Source organism: Haliaeetus albicilla, chromosome 6, assembly GCF_947461875.1.
Source record: "Haliaeetus albicilla chromosome 6, bHalAlb1.1, whole genome shotgun sequence".
In the NCBI taxonomy this organism is placed as follows: Eukaryota; Metazoa; Chordata; class Aves; order Accipitriformes; family Accipitridae; genus Haliaeetus; species Haliaeetus albicilla.
The window spans coordinates 13176958-13198759 of NC_091488.1; the positions used below are offsets into that span (position 1 = coordinate 13176958).

A 21802-nucleotide genomic window follows, 5' to 3' on the forward strand; every position below is an offset into this window, starting at 1 on the left:
CCTGCCTAAAATGCTGGGCTAGTGTTTGTGAGGATGTGAGCTGACTGCGTCGTTCTGTCATTTTCAGTCTCCAGGATGTTTGTTTTCTGCCTCTCTTGCTATGCTTGCCTTTGTTCTTGTTTTTCCCCAGTTTTGAGCCTTTCCTGTACTCCATCCTGCACTGTTACCTCGATAGCATTTGCATAATGCTCTTTGTACAAAAGTCCAAGCACTGTACAGTTAAAATCTTAGTCTAGCTTTTAAGATTAAAGATAGTTTAGATGATGCCTTAGGCGACCATGCTAATAAATAAAATATGCTTAGCAATCAGATTTTTTGAGAAGTTTTTGAATTACTTCACCTTTAGCACCTCAGTTATGTACTGAGGCAATTTTTTTTTTATTAGTGCATAATGAGAATAAGGGTCTTATTTCATCACTTGCTCAGCAAGACAGATCATGTATGATTTGCTACCAGAAGGGTGGCACAAGTGGCCAGATGGTGGAAGCGTTGCTGCCAGTGGTTGAGCTCCCTGCAGCAAAGGTACACCTGAAGTTAAGAAGTAATTCAGCGTAGGCACTGCAAAGTAAACTTTAAAATAGTTTACTTGGTAGCAAAATGGCTCAGTGGTTGCAGAGTAGCCACGGCATAGGGGAGCTCCAAGCAGCTAAACCTGCTTGAGCATCAAAGCATCCTGCACACATGGTCATGCTGCAGCAAAACTCCTGCTGCTACATGAGGTGCCTTAGGATAAGTTTTGCACCGGCCTCTGCAAAGCTGCAGTTGCAGCAGCGGCCGCAGTGTAGGTACGCAGCTATGCTGCTCCTGTGCTTTGCAAAGGCTGACGCTGCCCTGATCTAGGGAGAGGGGAGCTGCACCTCTTTATTCTTCTGCATGACTAGAGCTGCATGCCTGTGTCAGGCTGGGCAGTGCCCATAGCGGGGTTTGCAGCTGCCTTAGTCCTTCCAGAAAATCGTGATGCAATTCATATAGTTTCTTGACCGTCTGCCTTCATTCTCCTCCTTTACACCAGTTCTAGAGTCTTTATGTAGACCTGAAAACAGTGTTGCTTCTGAGTTTATTTTTTCTGCTTAGATGGTTGCTCTCAGACTGCTTCTTGTGAAGGAACTCTCTGGTGTCTACTGCAGAAAGTTACATCTGAGTAAGTCTTCATCCTCCATAGGGAAGCCCTCCTCTTATGTGATTAAAACATGCAGTTGCAATTGTAATAAATACTGTGCTGTAAGAAAAAATTGTTCTGCAGAGATATGTTTTCTTTAATAATGAGGTTGATAGCAAACCAACTGAGATTAAGACTTTTTCATATATTTGCCTCCCTTATTTTGTCCCCAGTTTTAACATTAAATATGTTCTTGTCCTTTACAAGGTTAATGAATCATCCTACCATTCTATTGAAAGCTAACACATATATGCTTTGCAGAAAGTCTGTATAAAATTCTAGCATTTACAGAGGTTTGGCAGAACATAATTGCTAAATCTTCTGGTTTATTAATATTCTGAAATCCCTAAACAAGCTGTTTAGGTATACCCTTGCTTTCTGTTATAAATGTTACCTGTGCTTGCTATCAGAATAAAACCAAATTTCAGCCATATAAACAACACTAATGATGATTATTGCCTACTGGAAAACTGTACTTACATGTCAACAAAGTATGGATAACTTAACTTTTCCTGTTTGCACAGGTCTCACTGGCAAATTTAGGCTAATTTTCTTCTGATCATTTTTAATCTCTTAAATATAAGATCTGTGCTCCAAGTTTAACATTTCAGATGAAGGGATGCATAACATCACCTGAGGATAGGTTGCTAGGAACTATAAAATGGAGCTCACATACCATTCCCAAAGTAGTTCTAGTAGTCATCTGATAGTTTATTTGTGTATTTTGAAAACAGATAAATTAATTATGCTTTTAACAACAACATTCAGTCAAAATGCTCAGTTTGGTGTAGTGCTTGTGTCTGTGTAGCATGACCTGCTTGCCTTTTTCCCACCTGATCAATTGCATTTGTTTATTGGTGAGATATACGCACAGAATAAAGATTCCAAGGGCTGAAATTGGGAAGAAAGACATTATTTCCAAGCTTCTTAAGGATAAGAAATAAAGAATTTAAGATCCTTTTAAAATCCCTGTTGAAACTGTCATATCCTCTGAACAATGAAAGCATCAGATTTCTATTTACACGGTATGATACATCCTACTGTTGTGCTGTTGTTTTTAAGTAATGTGAAAAATAGTTCTTATATATGTATGTGTGTGCATCTTGTTTAGGATGGGGAGGTGCTGTGCTAGTGAATCATTGACTAGAAAAACCTAAAAATACCTGCTTGCCACCCTCGTTCTTGTTCTATCCTTCTCTAGTTGCCTGTATTCTCTAATTTTTATTCTATTTTTTAATGGATAATAATAATTAAGGAAAATCATATGCAAACGTAAGACCTTTCCCCAAGGTGGCCTTTTGTTTAATTCAAACATAAAATCACTTTATTTCCCCACTTTCAGGGTTAACATTCTGGGAGGCTAAAAAGGACACCTAAGCTCATGAAAACTGATACAAAGGTCAATTTATCCCCTTCCTCCCCACTGAGTCCTTCATGTAATTAAATGTGCAGTACTTGAAGCTTACCCTACTTGCTACTCTTTTTTTTTGTCATCTTGATTAAACATGACAACAGATCAATGGGAGAGTAAAAACAGGCCATTAAATATAGGTACAGGCTTAAGCCAAGTGTTCAGTTTCACTATGGAATAACAAAGCAAACCGAAAGGTTCAGAATTTTGCTGAAAAGATTGTTAAACTAGCTGTTTATATGCTATAGTGCCTGACAATTTAGCTGGGAATGTTTGATTGAGAGTATTTTTAATTGGACAAATCTGAATGTGCAGTATATAGGGTATGGGATGAGGTGGTTTGATTGGGTGCCATTTTATTTTATTTTATTTTTTATTTTTTATTTTAAAGCTAGGAACCTTAGAACAACCAAAGAGAGAGTGAAATTCCCTACTGGTAGCCAGAATCTCCCAAGTGATTGTGGCTAATGCAAACAAATTATGGATGGAATATAAACTTTCAATTCTCCTGTGGTTTAACTACAGGGAAGAAAATAGGGTTAAGGCCTTTGTGCGGGAATGATAATTATGCACCTGTATGTCTGTGGCTCCTTGCACTGTCATCTCCAGCCATGCAGCATTGCAGGTGGGCCATCAGTTTGATCTGACAAAATAATCCTTATATTACCAAGCATTGTATATTTGGCTATTAATTTGCCTGTTTTAATGTAACAGGTGTTTGAAGTGTACACCTTTGCAGGTGATACGGCAAAGTGAAAAATTCCAGACTTTTTGATGAGGAACTTTAAGTATTTGTACTTTTGTTCTGTTTTTTTTAACTCTTTCCTCAACAACTCTGTAGCTAAGGGACAATATTATGATTTCTTCCTTTCTTAATTTACCCATCAGCTTATCTTATCTGTGTTTTCAGTTCATGCAAGGAAATGGCTTAAGGTGATCATAATCAGTAATGCCAGATACCTTCCCACCATTCACATTACCATTCCTAGAATGGGGCAATAGAGATATTGTCTGTCTGTTTCAAGAAGCAAGGCTTTTAGGGGGAGAAAAAGATATTCCAATTCTCCCACCCCCATATTGGGATATGAAAGAAAGGGAAAATTGATGAAAAATCTGGATGAAGAAAGGGGAGAAAGGGAGAGATGAAAAAAAGGTCTCTGGATTGACCCTCAAAATTGAGATGACCGGCTCATGTGGTCTCAGACATCAGGAGCTCTGTATTAGGACATGCAAACAGGCCCTGGGGATACCTATAGTATTAGTCTACACCCTGAACTCAACTGATGCTGCTGTACAGTCTGCTATTCCTAAAGATTACATAAGGTGTGTTCTGATTAGCATGTCCTTTGTGTTCTGTCCCCTTCATGTAAAGTTTTGGGTGAAATGACAGCTTGGAAGTCAGTATTTTTTGTCACTGAGTTTTCCTGGCCTTCTCTTTTATTTACTTTGTCCTTCTCGTGCTACTTTCTTGATGCTGTATTGAAATATTAGTAACACCACTTTCAGGACTTGATTGCCTGGAAATGCTAGTCATACAAATACTTGCTATCAAGAAACCCATTCAAGTCAATGAGCTTACTGATGGTTGCAAACGTACTGCCTGCTAAGGCTGTGATGATGGACAAAGTGGATTCCTCTTTTAGTTATCCTTTGAACTGGTAATAAAATAAAACCATTTACAAACATATAGGAAGTTTAAAAGTGGTTCTCCATGCTTTCTTCTACTCTGTCCCATCAGGTTGATGGAAGCAAAGGAGTCTTATTCTTCCTTTGTCTGCTTCCCCTTTACCCCTTTAATCAGGTTTTGTGTATCTCTGTCACATCTGCTTCTGGTTACCCATATATATTAGATGCGGATTTGTTTATGTGATGGGGTAGCAGACTCCTATTGTGGTTTTCTGCTCTTAACCTTGTTACTTACAGATACAGCAAGTTTAGAAGGATAAATATTAGAAACTTTGCCACAACATGGCTTCCCCTCATCTCATGTCCATTGCCACTGCAGTTCACTTGGATACTGTATTTGTATCAGACTGACCTGCTGAAGATACAAGCAAAGGCTGATGTTTTGTTAACCAGTTGGGACAAACATACGGTTTAGGAAAAAAAAAATACATCAGGCGCTTTAATTCCTGTTCATATTCCTGTTCCAGCACAAAATGTCATTAAATTGTGATAGTGATTACACATAATGACTACTTGATACTTTGATTTTGCTCAAAAGATCTCTTTATCTCATCATTATTTACACTTTAAACTCTGCTTCAGAATCTACATTGCTGTCAATTTATATAATGCAGATACTTAATTAGCACTGATTAGGAGCAGGAGTGTGTGTGGGAGATGTTATTTTGCCACATAGAGTCATTTTATTAAGCCTTAAATATTATGATTTAATGTGACTGATGAATGAAAAAGGTGCATTTGCAGCTTGTTAGGGTTAGCTTGGTCGCACCAATTTAAATGCAGTCCATGAAGCTGATAGGTGAAGGGTACAGGCCATGGTTGGGAGCTTCTAGGGAAGGTGCTTCCTCACTGTTTTTGCCCTGATCTGGCACAGGAGGTAGGAGCTGCAGCTGTAACGTTCTAAGAAGTATCAGCAATGCAGGAAACAGTATGGGGAAAGACTTCCTTGAAGTAGACTGTTTTAATAAAAGGCTGAATAGTAGGACCTCTCTACTTAGCCTTTTATTGTAGGCTCTTGTACCATCTGCCCAGCCTCAATAACTGAACTGGGGAAAAAAAAAAAGTGTTGAAAGGAAGGAGTAAGGTTTATGAGAGGAAAGGGAAATCTCTAGAAGTAAGTTGGGGCGTGATACAAACCAAAACAGGACAAGGAAACAGATGATTTGAAACTTAAAGTTAGGGGGAGTTGACAAGTGTGGAAGAGCACATGATGGGTGAGAACTTGTCTTCCAGGGCTGAAATCTTGAAAAACATCCATGTTCAGTCCTTCAGTCTTGGACAAATGGTGAAAAAGTGAAGGTGAAAAATAGTGAACCTAGAAAATTTCCAAATAACCTAAGTATTTCAAAATGGGCATCTGGGACAAAGCAATTCAATCACTAAGGAATCAATGTGAGAAATTTAATCTAAAATAATTTTTAAAACTTCTAAAAGGGCCAGACATTAGATGTATTCTTTCCTTTACACCCCACCTGAAGGTAGTTAAGCACGAGAGTACACAAAGGTATTAAAAGCATCCTTCACAATGTGTGTTGTGTCTCAACATACAAGAAAATGTTATTATATCATACCAAATTAAATGCCTGTTCAGAATAAAGCAGACCAAAACAGATTTGGAGAAGTAGCTCGCCTTATGCATCAAAGACCAGTTGAACCTGCTGAAGGAGCAAAGGGAGTATTTAGGGAAGTAAAGCTGCTGCAGTAGTCACATGAATTCTCTGCACTAACCTTCTCCTTGACTTTCTCAGTTATGATACTCCCACCAGCAGAGGTGTTTTAAGGTTGGGGTTGTCAGTCTCTGGTTGGTCTGTGGTCCCAGATGTAGGGTACAGAAGATCCAAAACTAGACATGTCAGACCTACTGCACTTGAGTTGCATGATTTATCTGCACTGGCATTTCTCAAGACCTAAACTGCCTGCAAATGGGTAGGTTTCACAGGAGCAGTTTTTAAGTCCATTGCCAGGATAAGTGTGCTAGATTTTGCTGCACAGCTTAACTAGAAAACCCAATCACTCTGTGCACCTTGTGTCTCAAGGGGGAAGTGAGCCAACCTCCTCAGCATTGTCATTCTCTTTGGAAGGCAGTTCTGAGGAATGATCCAAAACTGCATTGTAAGTGAAAGAAATTCTAGAAGGAACTAATCCATTGAATGCCAATGAATCACCAGCCATGGATAAGATTCCTTCAGGAGTTACAAATCAAAATAGATAAAGTTAAAAACAAAAATAGATGTATAATTGCTTGGAAAAATGGTGACTGCTGTAACCTTTTGCTTATATTGACTTAGAATTGCTATTTTTCTTTGGGTACTTCATGTCAGGGGGTTTTGTTGTTTTAAAGGACTAAGGTAGAGAACTATAGGTAGCTCTTAAGAAAGAACAAAGTTTTTAGAACATGTAGGTAAATACAACATACTGGGGAAAGAAGTCTGACACAGCCTTAGCGAAGGAAAGCCATGCCTTGCAAATTATTACAGTTTGTTGGTTTTTTTTTTGGGGGGGGGAATCAAAGCAGGTGGCAAGGAGAATGTAGTCAGTATCACATAACCAGATCTTTAAAGAGTTCATCAAAGTGTCATATCAAATAGTATGAAAGAAAGATGCCACGGGGTAAGAGAGGTCCTCATGTAGATTGATGATAGGCTAGAAAAGAAATAGGAAACATATAATTGATTTTCATGCTGGAGAGAACACACTGTCAGGGATCTGTGCTGGTTTATCAGTTGTTCAACATATGCATAAACAAACTGAAGAAGGTTATAAATATTAAATCCTTGTGATGGAACAATATTCAAGATAGCCCAACTTGCACATAAGTAGAACTGGAAAGAGAAAGATCATGCAATAATTGGGAATAAAATGGCATGTGGAGAAGAAAATGAGTGCAGAACACTGCAAACAGAAAAGGTAATTCTAGTTAGTTATGTAATATTGGACTTTAAATTAGCTGTCGCCACTAAGAAAGGACTGTGACAGACTCTTCCCTAAACATCCTTTATCAGATGATGTGTATATGGACTTTTGGTAAAGTATCTTGTTCTACTGTTATGCAAAAAATGGTATTGATTTTTTTTTTTTTAAAGAAACTGAAGACTTAAGAATTCTTTTTCGTTTCACTAAGATTTATGTAGAACACTGTCATCCTACTGCCAAAAGTGATAACAAAATAAATGAGTCCATGCAGCTATTCTTAAGGCATGGTCTTTGTAAAGTATTCTGCTAGGGAAGCTGGAAGGGAACAGATTTGTTTAGACTGAACTTACAACAATGTAGTGAGAGATACATATTGCTGTTACTTTAGTGGTGTAAGTTTAAACAATATTTCACTAGGGTCAGTCCCTCACTGTAGGTCATTGGTGCTACTTACTACACCTTTGGATACATTTATCAAAAAGCTTCTGTATACCAGCTGTTTTAGTGTATATAATTGGAGAAGAGAAATACACATGAAAGCTGAGTCCACAATGTAAAGATGATAACATTACATAGCGTATTGGTAGATATTTATAAGTTCAGCTATGATGCATATTACTTTATCTAATGATGTTATAAAATGTAAGAGATTTGCTGCAAAGAAGGTGCAAGGACTTTTTTTCTCATTGCACCTGAGTGAGGAAGTGAAATGCTATTACTTATATTTTAAAGTGCTAGATAACACAGGAAAGGGCCAAACACACATTGTCACTGGTATTTAAGTGTTCAAATTTCACTGAGGTTCAGAGAAAGCTGGGTTTTGTTATTGTTGGGCTTTGAGGCTCATGATTGCCTTGATGTGGTGCAGGAAGCCTGATGGGGGGACTAAAACAGAACCCAGGAATTTCTGAGTCACAGGTCAGCATTTCATGTGCTTATTTTTCACATAAACTAAGAGGCCTTCAAAGCAAATTAGTCTTGTATTTTGTCAAGAGTATCTAAAATGTAAATGTGTGTTATATGCTCATTCTGTAGCCATCTTTATAGTATTTTCATATATATTTCTATTTCTCGATTGATTAGCATTCTAAACTTGCAATTTCCAGACTCTGAATGTTATTTTGGGATCATTCAGAATGTTAAAATACTCTTAGAGAACTTATTTTTATGTTGGTAGTATCTCCATTTCAGTTACTATCTAAAAATTGAGAGACATTGTCATTTGAATTTATTTTAGATATATTTAATTTCTTCTTCTTAAAACCCTTCCTTGTCCAGCAAAACCCAACTTCCTGAGATTTTACTTGTCATCAAGTAAAAGAAATGTAATGAATTGTGTGTATTTTGAAGTACTAATATTTTCTGCTTATGCTATGTTTTATGAATTATATAGTAAACCCATGACAGAGTAGTAGACTGCAGTTGTTCAAGTACTAAGCATTTCATAAATTATAGTTTGTTTGGCTTTGTTAAGAAACAAAATTAAATCCTGAAAACTTGTTTCAGATCTGCCTTTTTTTTTCTTTTTTTTTTTCCTTCTCCAAGTGATGGGGTAGAGTGAAAATCTAGCGGGTTTGGGGTGTTTTTCTTATTAAGGTTGCAGTAACTTGTCATAGGTCTAATCTTCTATAGCAGTAGCCATGAATGCTAGTACATTTTGCTTTCTTTTCATTTAGTGAGATCTAAACAAAAATGAGTACATCATGGTGATCTCAGAAGCAGTTTAGGAAAAATGTGAGCAATAACCAAATGCTAATGATGCTTCTTTTCTTCATTGTGCCTTGTTGTGTTGTATTATTTGAACTACTTAGTGCCTACATAAGTACTGGTTTTATTTTGATGTTACTAGGGCCAAATCACTTCAAGAACCTTTCAGCAATTTCATTATTAAATGTACAGAATTACAACTTCTGTTTCTTTGGTAGAAGTGAGACTATCTACTTAGATCTATTGGTACTGTCTGTTTCTGCTGACCAGAAGTAATAGTTATGTTTTTTGTGGTTTTTTTTCACCATCTTTTTCCTCTGTCCCCTTTTTTTGAACTCTGCATTACTTGAGAGCCATCCCTCAAGCAAGACAGGCAGCTCTGCCCTCTTCACTCCATGTTCCTCTGCCGGTGCTGTGTATGGTGTGTGGGGAAGGGCTGGTCTTGTTCTGCAGTCGGGCTGTTGCTGTGACTCAGCCCAAGCCAGCATCGTCTAAAATGACAGGCAAACTGTCAGAAAGAATACAGTCAAATTGAGAACTTGTCCCCATGGGTGGAAAAATCTAGCACAGTTGAGAAGTAGCATTAGTGCAGCAAAATGCTTCAGATGTGCTGCATGTTCTTCAAATGTTTGAAAATGTACAGCAGACTAGGAAATCCAAATGCCAAGTGGCCGTGCTTTTGAAGGGATTTCTAATCCAGGCAAAGGTTTGCTCCACAGAGCCATTTCTAGAGCCCAGAGGTTTGCTCCCTTCAGAGTCATTTGCAAGGGAAGGTATTGTCTTGCCTGTGACTAAGGATTTTTTTTCCATTCCTGCATTTTTGAGTGCCCTGACTTGTTCTGCTTCTGCAGGCTTGTGGAATAAGGACTCTTTCTTGGTTAAATCGCTTGCAGTTAAGCTTGAGAAAGGGAAAGAATTATGGAGGGCAGGTGGGGGGCAGTAAACTTATGCTTCCTGACTGGAAATGCTCTTATACCACAGTATTATATGATGTGTGATGCAAACGATGCACCACAATAATATTACATTTCATCCTTGATGTGCTAGCGGTAATGGTGGTGACTTGGTACCTTTAAGACTACAAGTTTTGTTCAACATTTCCGAATTAAGAAATACAGTAGACTTCAGTACTACTAGTCTCTAGTAGTGTCTGGAAGGACTCTGTTTTTCAGGCAGCACTGCAGTGGTTGCTCTGCTTATCCCCGTGCTCTGCTTATCCCCATGGCCCTGGTGGGCAGGTTTTGCATTTTCCTTTAGCAGGAACTAACAGGTGAGAAAAATGGTGTCTATATTGGAAATAGTGTACCACCAAAACTTTGACCTAATTCTTTCTGCATTTTCTTTTAGTGTCAAGGTATTTAGCAATGTTTCTTAGTGACTTCTTAGAATAAAACCTTGTGCTTTGTATGCTGATGCCTGTCAGCATGTGTTTCATATTCTCATGCTTGTACTTACTGGATGAGCTCACTGATGGTGTCTGGGTAGAAGTTGTGCAGGCTCAGCCAAATGCCAGACCTCCATTTTTCTCTTTCTTTTGGGGCAATATTGTTTCTCCCAGTGCTGAGTCTGTCCAAGGAGAATATACTTTTCCCCCACAAGTGGTTGAGCATAGAGGGGGAGTGGGATACAGCTGGGCATCATCCAGATCTTTCCCTCTGTTTTTCTTCTCCTTTTTCTCCTCTCATAGTTTTGGGATAGAGCTTTCTGTGGAACATGTTCAGCCCTGCTTTGGATTTACAGAAACTTTTAGCAGAGTCAACTTTCAGCTCTGATAACAAAGATTGCTTCCAGATTGTAGATGCAGGAGCCCACTGAACTTGTAATCATTACTACCAAGGGCTCCTGAAGGCTTCTTGAAGGCATGAGAGGAATTAGCTGACTTAGCTTTTGTGGGTCACTTTTGAGGATACTTGGTAATAACCATGGTGTGGAATAATGGAACTGAGAGGTTGGGGTTTACAAATCTCTTGACATTTTGGTTTTTTTTCCTTCTCTAGCTTCCTATAGCTTGGTGATTGGAAGTCTTGCTTGGTCTGGTAGGACACTAACTCTGGCAGTAGGGCTCACTCACTCACTGCAAGTGGAGGTTGCCCACCTGAGAAATCAGAGAGTAAGAACCCATCCCAGAAGGGTGTCCTGGCTTTTTTCTGCATCCAGATGAAAGATCTTGTAGCCTCTGGCTTGCGTGAGTATTAGAGCATTCATCTGGGTTGTGGGAAAGATGACAGAGGAGTGACCAGACTGTGGGACTCATAATGTAGCTGACTGCTCTCGTCTAAAATATAGCCTCACATAATTCAATGAAGCATCTTGCCACTTAATTACTTTCACTGAAAATTTTGATCTGTTTTACTTTCATCTTTGTGTGGAAGAGATCTTTTTTGAAATTTTGACTCTTCCGCATAGGTCCAATGAGGAGTATGCTAGCCTTTGCTGTTGTTTAGTTGTAAAACTCTGTTGTCCTATTAGAACATGATACAGGTGGCCAGCAGTACACTATAAGAAAGCATTAGGTCAGCTGCAGCATTTGCAGACAAGCCCCAGACTGAAATCTGGTAGATCTCAGCCAATGAATCCTTGTAAGTAATGACTCTGTTTATGGAAAAAGTTATAATTTTGTAAATCAGTCAAAAGAAAAGCTATACAAATATTGATTAATTCAATTTTTCAGAACTGTGGCACAGTTAATTATCTTTTTCTCTTGCTCATAAAATATTTTTGTGAGGAAAAAATAAATCCAATGCTCTTCTCCCATTTCTGTCTGGTTGCTTTTGGTGTTCTTGCAATGTGTTCTTTATGGGAGGAATGACTGGAGTTGAGGTTATGCATTGGCTCTTGCTTCAAAAAGCAAAGATGTACATTTTTTGCCCCCAAGTTGATAATTATTTATTTGTCTTGTTTTTCAGTTTCTCTCTCTTTGCTTAAATAAGGGAAAAGAACCTTACCTACACATCTTACCTTGGTAGTCTGTAGCCCAAACTGGAATGTCTATCCCACAATAACATCTACTCTTTCATACAATCCATTATTGAACACATAATTAAAAGTAAGCATTTAAGTCACAAACAGATTATTGCTTTTTAACTGATTAAAGGCTCCCATCACTTGCATCTATTGCATTTGCCACTCAGCATTTGTCTGTGCACTCAGGTCTCTACAGTGCACTCCACCAAAACCCACACTTCTCCCCCTTCCAGAGATGCAACTCATTTGTGGGTTCTGCTTTTTTTATGGTTTCACCTGAGGACCTTTTAATTGTGGAAGCCTGCTTTGATTTAATGGAAGTATCTGTCCTGTGAGAATGATAATGTAACACTGCGTGCTTTTTTCTATAGTGATCATTTTTTTGAAGGCAAAAACAATTGCATACTTAATTACCCTCATTAGTGGTTCTGATTTTGAAACTGATTCAAATGAATACCCCTTTGGAATAAAAGGTTGAGCACTGGTACATTGAATCAGAGTTAGCAATTTGAAAAAGCATAAATTTTTTTTTTTTTCTTTTCCTTTTGGTGGACACATTGCAATTTTAAACTGGCCCTAAAATACTGGCTGCCATTACACAGCATGCTACATAGGAAGCAGTTCTGCACTGGGAGATTATACACTGTGGAAAGAATTTTGGCTTTCTGAGTGATGCCAATTATGCAATCATATGTGTTAAAACAGTGCAAAACCTAACCAGCTCATCCATACTTGCCGTAGACTATATTCTTATTTTGATCCACCCCCCCCAGCTTTGTACTGCAGTAGCAATAGTAACAATTTATAAGACTGCTTCAACATTGTTGTGGTTTAACCCCAGCTGGCAACTAAGCACCACACAGCTGCTTGCTCACTCCCTCCACAGTGGGATGGGGAAGAGAATAGGAAGGGTAAAAGTGAAAAAACGCTTGGGCTGAGATAAAGACATTTTAATAAGTAAAGCAAAAGCCACGCATGCAAGCAAAGCAAGGAATTCATTCACCACTTCCCATGGGCAGGCAGGTGTTCAGCCATCCCCAGGAAATCAGGGCTCCATCACGTGTTAATGGTGACTTGGGAAGAAAAATGCCGTAACTCTGAACGTCCCCCCTTCCTCCTTCTTCCCCCAGCTTTATGTGCTGAGCATGACATCATATGGTCTGGAATATCCCTTTGGTCAGTTGGGGTCAGCTGTCCAGTTGGGTCCCCTCCTAACTTTTTGGGCCCCCCCAGCCTACTCGCTGGTGGGGTGAGAAGCAGAAAAGGCCTGGACTCTGGGTAAGCACAGCTCAGCAATAACTAAAACATCCCTGAATTATCAACACTGTTTTCAGCACAAATCCAAAACGTAGCCCCATACTAGCTACTATGAAGAAAATTAACTCTATCCCAGCCAAAACCAGGACAAGCATGAAAAAGTCAAACATCCAAGAAAAGCATCTTGCTTCAAATTTTTTTATTTTACCATATGTTAAGCCAAGTCTCTGGGATGACCAGTGAAAGTAGGCACTTGCTAGAGTGAAGTGAGTGAATAACTCAATTTCTTTGTACTGGACAATTTTGGAATTTTACATTTTGCAAATTAACACACTCCCGATTCCCTCAGAGCCTTTCTTTATATGAGGAAGACATAAATTTCTGATAATGGGCCTGTCCCAGTCTTCCCCTATGCTCTCCATTCCAGCTACATTGCTAACCCTTTCTTATTCCCTTACTCTTTCCCCTCAGGGGATGGGAGGAGGAGAAGGATGTCCAGGGGCAGAGGGAAGGCCTCTGCCTGCAACTGCCCCTCAACTCCTGTATTGGGCTTGCATGGCAAGGTTTTGGTAGCGGGGGGGCTATGGGGGGGCTTCTGTGAGAAGCTACTGGAAGCTTCCCCTGTGTCTGACAGAGCCAGTGCCAGCCGGCTCCGAGATGGATCCGCCGCTGGGCAAGGCCGAGCCCATCAGTGACGGTGGTAGCGCCTCTGGGAGAACAGATTTAAGAAAAGGGAAAAATTACTGCACAACAAGAAACTGTAGCTGGCGAAGAGAGGAGTGAGAACATGTGAGAGAAACAGCCCTGCAGACCCCCAGGTCAGTGCAGAAGGAGGGGGAGGAGGTGCTCCAGGCGCCAGAGCAGAGATTCCCCTGCAGCCCGTGGGGAAGGCCGCGGTGAGGCAGGCTGTCCCCCTGCAGCCCAGGGAGGTCCACGGGGGAGCAGATCTCCACCTGCAGCCCAGGGAGGATCCCACACTGGAGCAGGTGAAGAGTATGAGGAGTTCTGCCCCTGAGGAGGAAGGAGTGGCAGAGACAACGTGTGATGAACTGACCCCAACCGCCATTCCCCATCCCCCTGTGCTGCTGTGGAGGAGGAGGTAGAGAATTCGTGAGTGAAGTTTTGCTCTGGGAAGAAGGGAGGGTGGAGGGAAGGTGTTTTTAAGATTTGGTTTTATTTCTCATTACTCTGATTTGATTGGTAATAAATTAAATTAATTTTCCCCAAGTTGAGTCTGTTTTGCTCATGATGGTAATTGGCAAGTGATCTCTCCCTGTCCTTATCTCAAGCCATGAGCTTTTTGTTATATTTTCTCTCCCCTCTCCAGCTTAGAAGGGGGAATGATAGAGCAGCTTTGGTGGGCACCTGGCATCCCAGATGCCATCTTCCCCATCGCCTCTTTTCTGGGGCACCCTTTGCCACTATGCCTGCATGTCAGGTCTGGGAGGTATGCCTGGCAGGGAGCAGTCAGGATTCACTTTGTCATCTGGCTTCATCAGGGTCTCTGATAGTCACTGCAAAGAGAAATCAAGGAGCATTTTGGTCAAATTCAGAGATTTTCAGTTTCAGAGTGCTACTCTGAGGTACACTGGGTCTCTGCCCTTTCCCTGCACTGATTGAGGCTCCTGCAGGTGCTGGGGCTCGCTTCAAGCCCAGCAAGTCAGCCTGTCAAGGATGACTAGCAGGTCACCCATGCAAAGCTCACATTTGGACAAGATAGCATTTTCTAATTGAAAAATTGGTGAAAAAGATTCCTTGCACTTTTGTTTGTTCACTGTTTAGGAGGCCTCTGTAAGAAGTATCAGAAAAATTTGTTTTGTCAGAGCAGTGGATGCTTCAGCATTTGTTGCTGGAATATATATTTTTATTGGGGAAACAAAAAAAGGTTTTTCTGCCCATTGTTCTCATGAACACCTGTGATCTGACCAGTGCAAAGTTATCTTCCTTTTTGTAGGAGATGACAGCTGCAGACAAAAAATTTGGGATTTTCTTCTGCTTTTCTCAGTAGTTTACAGGAAAGTAACATTGATCAAAGAGATCAAACTGGCTGTGAGCAAACAAATGTTTTTGCCTTGCCTTAATTATTAATTTGACTTTAAACTGTTTTGTGTGGTATTTTATTGGTGCTTTTGTACTTATTTTTACTAGTGTAGTACTTTAACATACTCATCTCTTTCTTAATTACGTTTGTAATCTCAAATCAGTTTATGCAATTGATTTCATTTTGTTTTCCATATTAAAGCTATTTTCTGTTGATTTTAACATTTTCTCATAATTTTTCTTTAGTGTTGTTTTCTCTTTTCATTGTTCTTTTAGTTCCTTTTAGTAAGGCTTACTTTGGAGCCTGGTCAGAGCATCTTTATCCAGTGCTGTTTTCCTGTTCTCTGTTCTTGAAGATACCTATCTTGCTTCCATTTGAGAGTTATTCCTTGTGTGTGAGTTGTGTTTTACCCTCCCTCCCCTCAAATAGTGAGGAATATTCAATTCTTACCGATTCAGAGGGGCATATGAAATTCCTCTCCGGCATCAGAATCAAAGCCAAAATCATAAAAGGGCATTCATTTTATCCTTACTCTAATAAAATTTATAATATTTATCAACCTTATGTGTTAGTCATTAGATAAAACCCCTAGAGGGAGACATGATCACAGATGGATTAGTGTAATGCCTCATCACTCTGATCTTTTCACAATAGCTGAAGTAATTTCTCTAGGTCACTTTGCATAGCCTGTTACTTGATAATTGAGCAGTGATAACATTATTGTTTGTAGGTGTCTAATCAGTTTTTTCTTCTTTTAAAATAAGGGCTTTTTTTTTTAATTTGGAAAGGGGAGACATATTGGAGGAAAGGAAAAAAGCTTATCTAGCCGCCTTTTTTTTTTTTTTTTTTTTATTTCAGTCATGTTGATACATTATGGAATCTTGCGGGGGGGGGGAAAATAATAAGAAATGTCCTAAATTGTGACATAGCTTGCTAACATTACACCCTACCACCCACCCAGACAGCCTTTCTCTGGCTGTGTTCTGCACCGAGTAATCTGCATATTTGTGATTACGTTTGTAATGCTTCTACTACTGGTTTGAAAGGCAGAGAAATGCACTCTGAAATGTTTCATTTATCAGTTCTCTGTGTGTGTTTATGCAAAAAGATTATCCTAGCATGCTATATTGTTTGGATGTCGACAGGGTAATTAACCTGTAGTATGATCCTGTTAATTCAGTTCCCTTAAACATAGTTTATTGTTTAGATATCTTTAGCCATTTTCTTACAATTTTTTTTAACATGAATTCCGTTAAGTTGTCTTACAAAATATTTGTCTTTTACCTTACAGTGAATAATCAATACTTTATTTTCCCCTGTAATGAGGATTTCAATATTTTTCACTGATCATATGGAAAATCAGGCTTAAATTCTGTTCTTTAAATTTCTCAATTATTTTGTTATATTTGGGTCCCAAAATTTCACAGAGAAGCTCAACATCTAAAAAGCAAATACATATTTCCTTAATGCCAAGTGGAATTCTGTAGACGTGCATACTTTTGTCTTAGTTTTAAATAAAACAAGATGCAAAGGCATTCAAAGGAAGGGTAAAGTCTACCTAATAGCTGTATGTTTTTAAGGCTTGTGATCAAGATGATGTTTTCTTGTTTGCTTCCTACTCTGATTTCAGGCCAGTGAAAAAGTAGCTGTCTCACTGATACCAGTTCTCTCAGGAGATAGGGGATCCTGAGGAGTTCCTTTAAAAATCCTTCCTTGAGTGTTAGCATCCTTTTGACTTTCACCAGTCCTGTTAGCTTTTTCTTCCTTTTCCTTCCATTTTGGCAGATAATCTCTCTTTTCTGCCTCTCTTTCCACCCCTCCAACCCCTGTTTTAGGGGTGAAGGGGAACATCTTTGTCTTTTTTGCTGTGATTCTACCATTGCTTTTTATGTGCCACCTTCCCCCACCAAAATAAACCCAAAACCACAAAAAAAGCTTTGCTTTTAAATTTTCTGAAACCAGGAGAAGTATTGTGGAATTGCTGGCGTCAGAACTGGCAAAGGATGTGATGCTTTGAAAGAGGGAGAGTTGTCCTAATCTCTTTCTAACTGGTGGAGATGAAAGACCAAGAGAAGTGAGTGATTTGCACCACCAAAGTGGGATCTAAACTGCCTTTAGGCTGTGTTTGTCATCCCACATTAGCTGTGCAAGATGTTCAGAAAAGCTGCACTCCTAACCTAGGCACAATACCTGGGGTCTCTCAGGAAAAAGCATCTTCCAGAAGGCACACAGACTGTTGGTATTTTTTTGTTTTCCTTAAGCTTTGATTGGAGCTTGATGCATTGATGAGACTACTTGGGTTCCTAGTCACTTAACTGCTCAAGGGACGGTGTCTCATCTTGCTTTGCACATGCTTTATGTGGCTGAGAAGATGCCTGCAGCAAATTTTCCTGTCAGCTTTTGCTGGAGTTTACTGTCCCATCATGGTAGAAAGCGGTCCCAGGCGGTTACCACTCCAAGTGCAGACTGCAAGAGTCAGCACCAGAAAAAAGTTTTCTCAAAAAGGGGTGTTCTTGGATCACTGATTTCTGACAGAGGCAAAGTTTAGACTTTATTCTATAATGTCCTTTTTTATTTTTATTTTTCATGTTTTTATTGTACTCCTTGGGTTTGCTTCTAGGTTTCTTTGTTTACATTGATGGTATATAACAGTGAGAAATTCTTAAATTTTAAGGTGACACCTTATACGTTCTATTAAATCTAATGAAAATACTTGATTGTTGCCCAGTTCATCAATCACAACATCACTGAGGAGGAAAGGAGAGGAAATATTACTGTCCAGGGCTGTGGCAAACCTGAGGTTCCACTGCAAGACAGTTAAGGCCGTTGCTATAAACCTTCTGTAGTGCAGGATAGCAGTCAACTGCTTAATTACATAATTTATCTTTTCTACTCTGATTTTTATTTTATCTAAATAATCTCAGTGGTCTCTTTGCTCCAGACTTTCACTTTGATTCATATCTTTTATTTTATCTATATAAATATTTCATGCTGGATTTGATTAATCAAAAGGATGAGAAATAATTTCCCCTCTGTTTTGAAAGTGAAACTTTACCCTTGCATAAGCATTACAGGAATAGTATTTAGCCTTTGAAAAGGACAGGGAAGGTAATTTAAATATAAGTATCAATTAATTGTTCAGAGATATTTTATCAATATTTTTGAATATGTTGAATTGTCTGTTGCCCAAAGGTATTTCAGTTCTTTCAAGAACTGAAGAGAAAACTGGGGCTTTAAGTGGTCAATTGCAGAATATGGAAAGAGGGCTTTGGACTACTGTGAGGTACAAAAAACTAGCTTCAAAAATCACAAGTGTGTTATTTAAACTTAATAAAACATGAAGGAGAATGTGATGAGAAGGAAATGCACAACACCAAGCCTCTGCATGGCATTTTGGCACCGAGTTGAACAGATATAAATTTTTCTTACGTTACATGCAAACTCCATGAAAGTTTTCACTTTAGGTGTCATTGTGGTAAAGTTTCTTAAAGGTGAAGAAGTCTGAAGGGGGACATAGAGAATGGTGGAGAAAGGGAAGAGGAGGACCTCCTCTAGTTTCACAGTTTGCTTTTGCTTGTCATCTTTCATCTCTTTGTTGCAGCTGATGCTGATCCCTTCAGGACTCAAGATGCTACACAGAGCAAGCCCAAGCCTGATCCAGTGTAGTAGTTTAAATGTAGCATCTTCTCTCTTATGTCTTAGTGACACCTCCTTCTGCCCATTAAAAGGGAGGATTGTGGAGCACCAGTTTCAGCCTGTTTTGTCTTGTGTAATATAGAATGAAGCCTTGACAAATGTCACCCTTACAGGCAGAAATATCAGAAGTGTTATTTGCTAGGCCCTTATAAAAGACATTCAAGTGCACAGCAGGTATATATGTAGGAGCTGCAACACCCTGGAGACCTGGAGGAAGGAGCGATGTGCCAGAAAAGATTAAAGGTCACCTCTGTACAAACCAAAAAAGCAAGTTCAGTCCTAGCTATGCCAATAGGTATGTGTATAGCAATGCAAAGCCCAGCCCAGATCTTTATACCTATCTCTGTCCAGTCTGGTTACATCTACCCAGACTGGCTATACAGTGCTCAGTCTCACTTTCGGTTTCTGAGTGTGATCAACTTGCAGCCCCACTGACCAGCTTGTCATGAGATAAGCCAGTTTACTTGACTGGCGATTTCTCAAGTGCTAAAAGAAATTTTGTTTCTGGCTGGTACTTTGCTAGGCACAATGCGGTAGTGCTGTCTCCCCCGAAAAGCAGGAGAAATTTTCTTGACTATTATACTTTGTCAGTTCTCCTTATTGCTTCAAGTGGTTGAGTCTAAGGCATTTTGACTACACTTGCAAAAAATGTATCCTTCCCTCCTTCCCTCCTTTGTTATACGGGTAAGATGATGGTATCTATTTAACCTGAGATTCAAGAAGAGTCGCTTGTCATGTGTCTATTGATCTGTTAAACTGTTCATGTGCTCCTTTAACCACACAGTTAAGGGCATAGGTCTTTGCCTCATTGCCCTGACGTACTTGCATGTGCAGACTGTCATTTTGTCATTTCAGTTGGGGCATCCACTGAGTGCTGCTGAGATGCAGGCTGCCTCCTGTTTCCTTCAAGTATTACTGGTTTCAGCAATAAATAAACCTTGTTCAGGAGGAATCTTTGACTTTCCTTCTCTTGGACTGCTAACTGATGTCATCTCTTTGAAAATGCTGATGTCATCTCTGTCCAGACCAAGCGTAGTCAGACTCAACTGCAAGCCGTTTCAGTTCTGGCTTAGAGGTGTTGCAGAGCTCCATTCCTGCAGAGCAGGCTGTGGGGCCAGGCCTGTGACTGTTTGCTTGGGCTCTTGCAATTTTAGCCATTGTTCTGGAGACAAAATACTTCAAAAGCCTTGTTTTCAGAATAACATTTAGGCAGTTGGTAGAACCTGTCTGATTTTTTTTTCCCCTTCTATTCTTACCTTTTTTTTTTTTTTTTTTGGTTCTTGAGGTATTTCTCTTCACTGTTTTACATCTATAACTCTCATCAACTTTCCCTACTGCTCTCCCTTGCAACTTTTAGTCTGAGCTTGCTTCTGCTTACCGTGAAATATGCTGTTTAGTTAGATCATATTTTACCATTAAGTAACATATAATTACATATCGTCTTTGACTTGTCTCAGTTTCAATTAGGTTTTGATATATCACTTGTTCTGCTATTCAGCTAATCACTTTCTTCCTATGGAACATTACAGAGAAATATCTTTTTAATAAAAGATTCTGAAATCCCATTTTTGTTGTCGAATGTATCCAAGTAGCTTACACATTGTTTTCCACCACAAAACGCATCTGGATTGTCAGCATTGTGTATATATGTGTGTATTATAGCACTGCAATTATTTTCCAGGGATCTTAGTGTGTTTGTGTCTGCTGTTAAGAAGAATGTGTACCAGATGCTCTTTTAAAATGAAGCACTATTGTATAGGCTGATGGATGGAAAGTTTGTCAAAAGTAGTGAAAGCTTCTACAGGGGATACAAAGCAGCTGGAAAAAATCATTGTTATGTGCTGCTAGTATGAGTCTCTAGTTCAGCTGTGCTGCATTTTGATTAGAAAGATTCTGTGGAAGTGTCAAACATAGTTCCTGATATTCTCTATTTTTATGGCGTTTGCAATTTGGTATTCACCTCTTTATTCTTGGCCAGCAAATCTACCAGTTTTACGTGAATGTCTGTTAAGAAGCAGTATAGCATAATAAAAGTTGGCAAATGTGAACTGTATTTATTACTTCTATATGAATGTCTTGTTGGGCAATGGAAATTAAAATGCCCTGTTGATTGTTTCACTTGTATTTGTACAGAATAGCTTGTACAGCAGATAAACAATGCCAAATTTTAGTTCTCTATTATGTTACCAACAATACTGTTCTCTGCTTCAAAGTACAACTATAATTAGAAATGTGATTATGTAAAAATGGCACCATCTTATTCAGCCCTGCTTCTTTCTGTGCTTAGTCTTATTATGCCTATTTTTGCTCTCCAAATACCCAAGTCTCTCCTAGGGCTACGCCAACTAGGAAGAACTTGTTTCTTGCAAGGGACTTTATTCTGCACTAGCACCTGTCTCATCTATATGCAGGGAGTTGTCAGCTCCAGTGTTTGAGATTTCTTCTTTCTGAATCTCCAAGTCCTTTTCATCCTGCTCTGTGATGCCCGTTTGTCTGGCTGCCTCCTGCATGCCAGACATCTTTCCCTATTGCTTCAGGAGGCTGTCTCTTACTTTTTTCTTTCTAGGGATTCCCAGAGCCAGTTCCACTCTCTTTTTGAGGTCGTCTCTCCTGATGGTCAATATCAAGATGATATTTAGGAAAGAATATCTTCCCAGCTAATATCTCCTCAAGATGTCAAAAGAGAGAAGGAAAAAATAGTCCATTTTGTGCTCCAAGCTACTGTAAGACTAAGTGGCAGAGGTAGACAAGGAATTTCATGACTTAGCGTTGGGATTGCAAATTATTTCTGCAGGACAAGAGCATCCATCTTGTGCAAATGAAGGCTAACCTTGAAATCTGTCTCACTGATGTTCACTTGGGCCTGATGCACTATGGTCACCTTTTCAAAAACTTACTCTTTACCAGACTTGCTTTAGAAAATCATGTCAGAATGTACTGCATTCAAGATATAGTGAAATATGCAAAT

At 39.3% G+C, this 21802-nt stretch overlaps 1 protein-coding gene across 3 annotated transcripts in view; it reads left to right on the forward strand.

Annotated features, from left to right (window-relative positions):
* DSCAM (DS cell adhesion molecule) overlaps nucleotides 1-21802 on the forward strand; it is a 471653-nt gene that overhangs the window by 50395 nt on the left and 399456 nt on the right. The window lies entirely within an intron of this gene.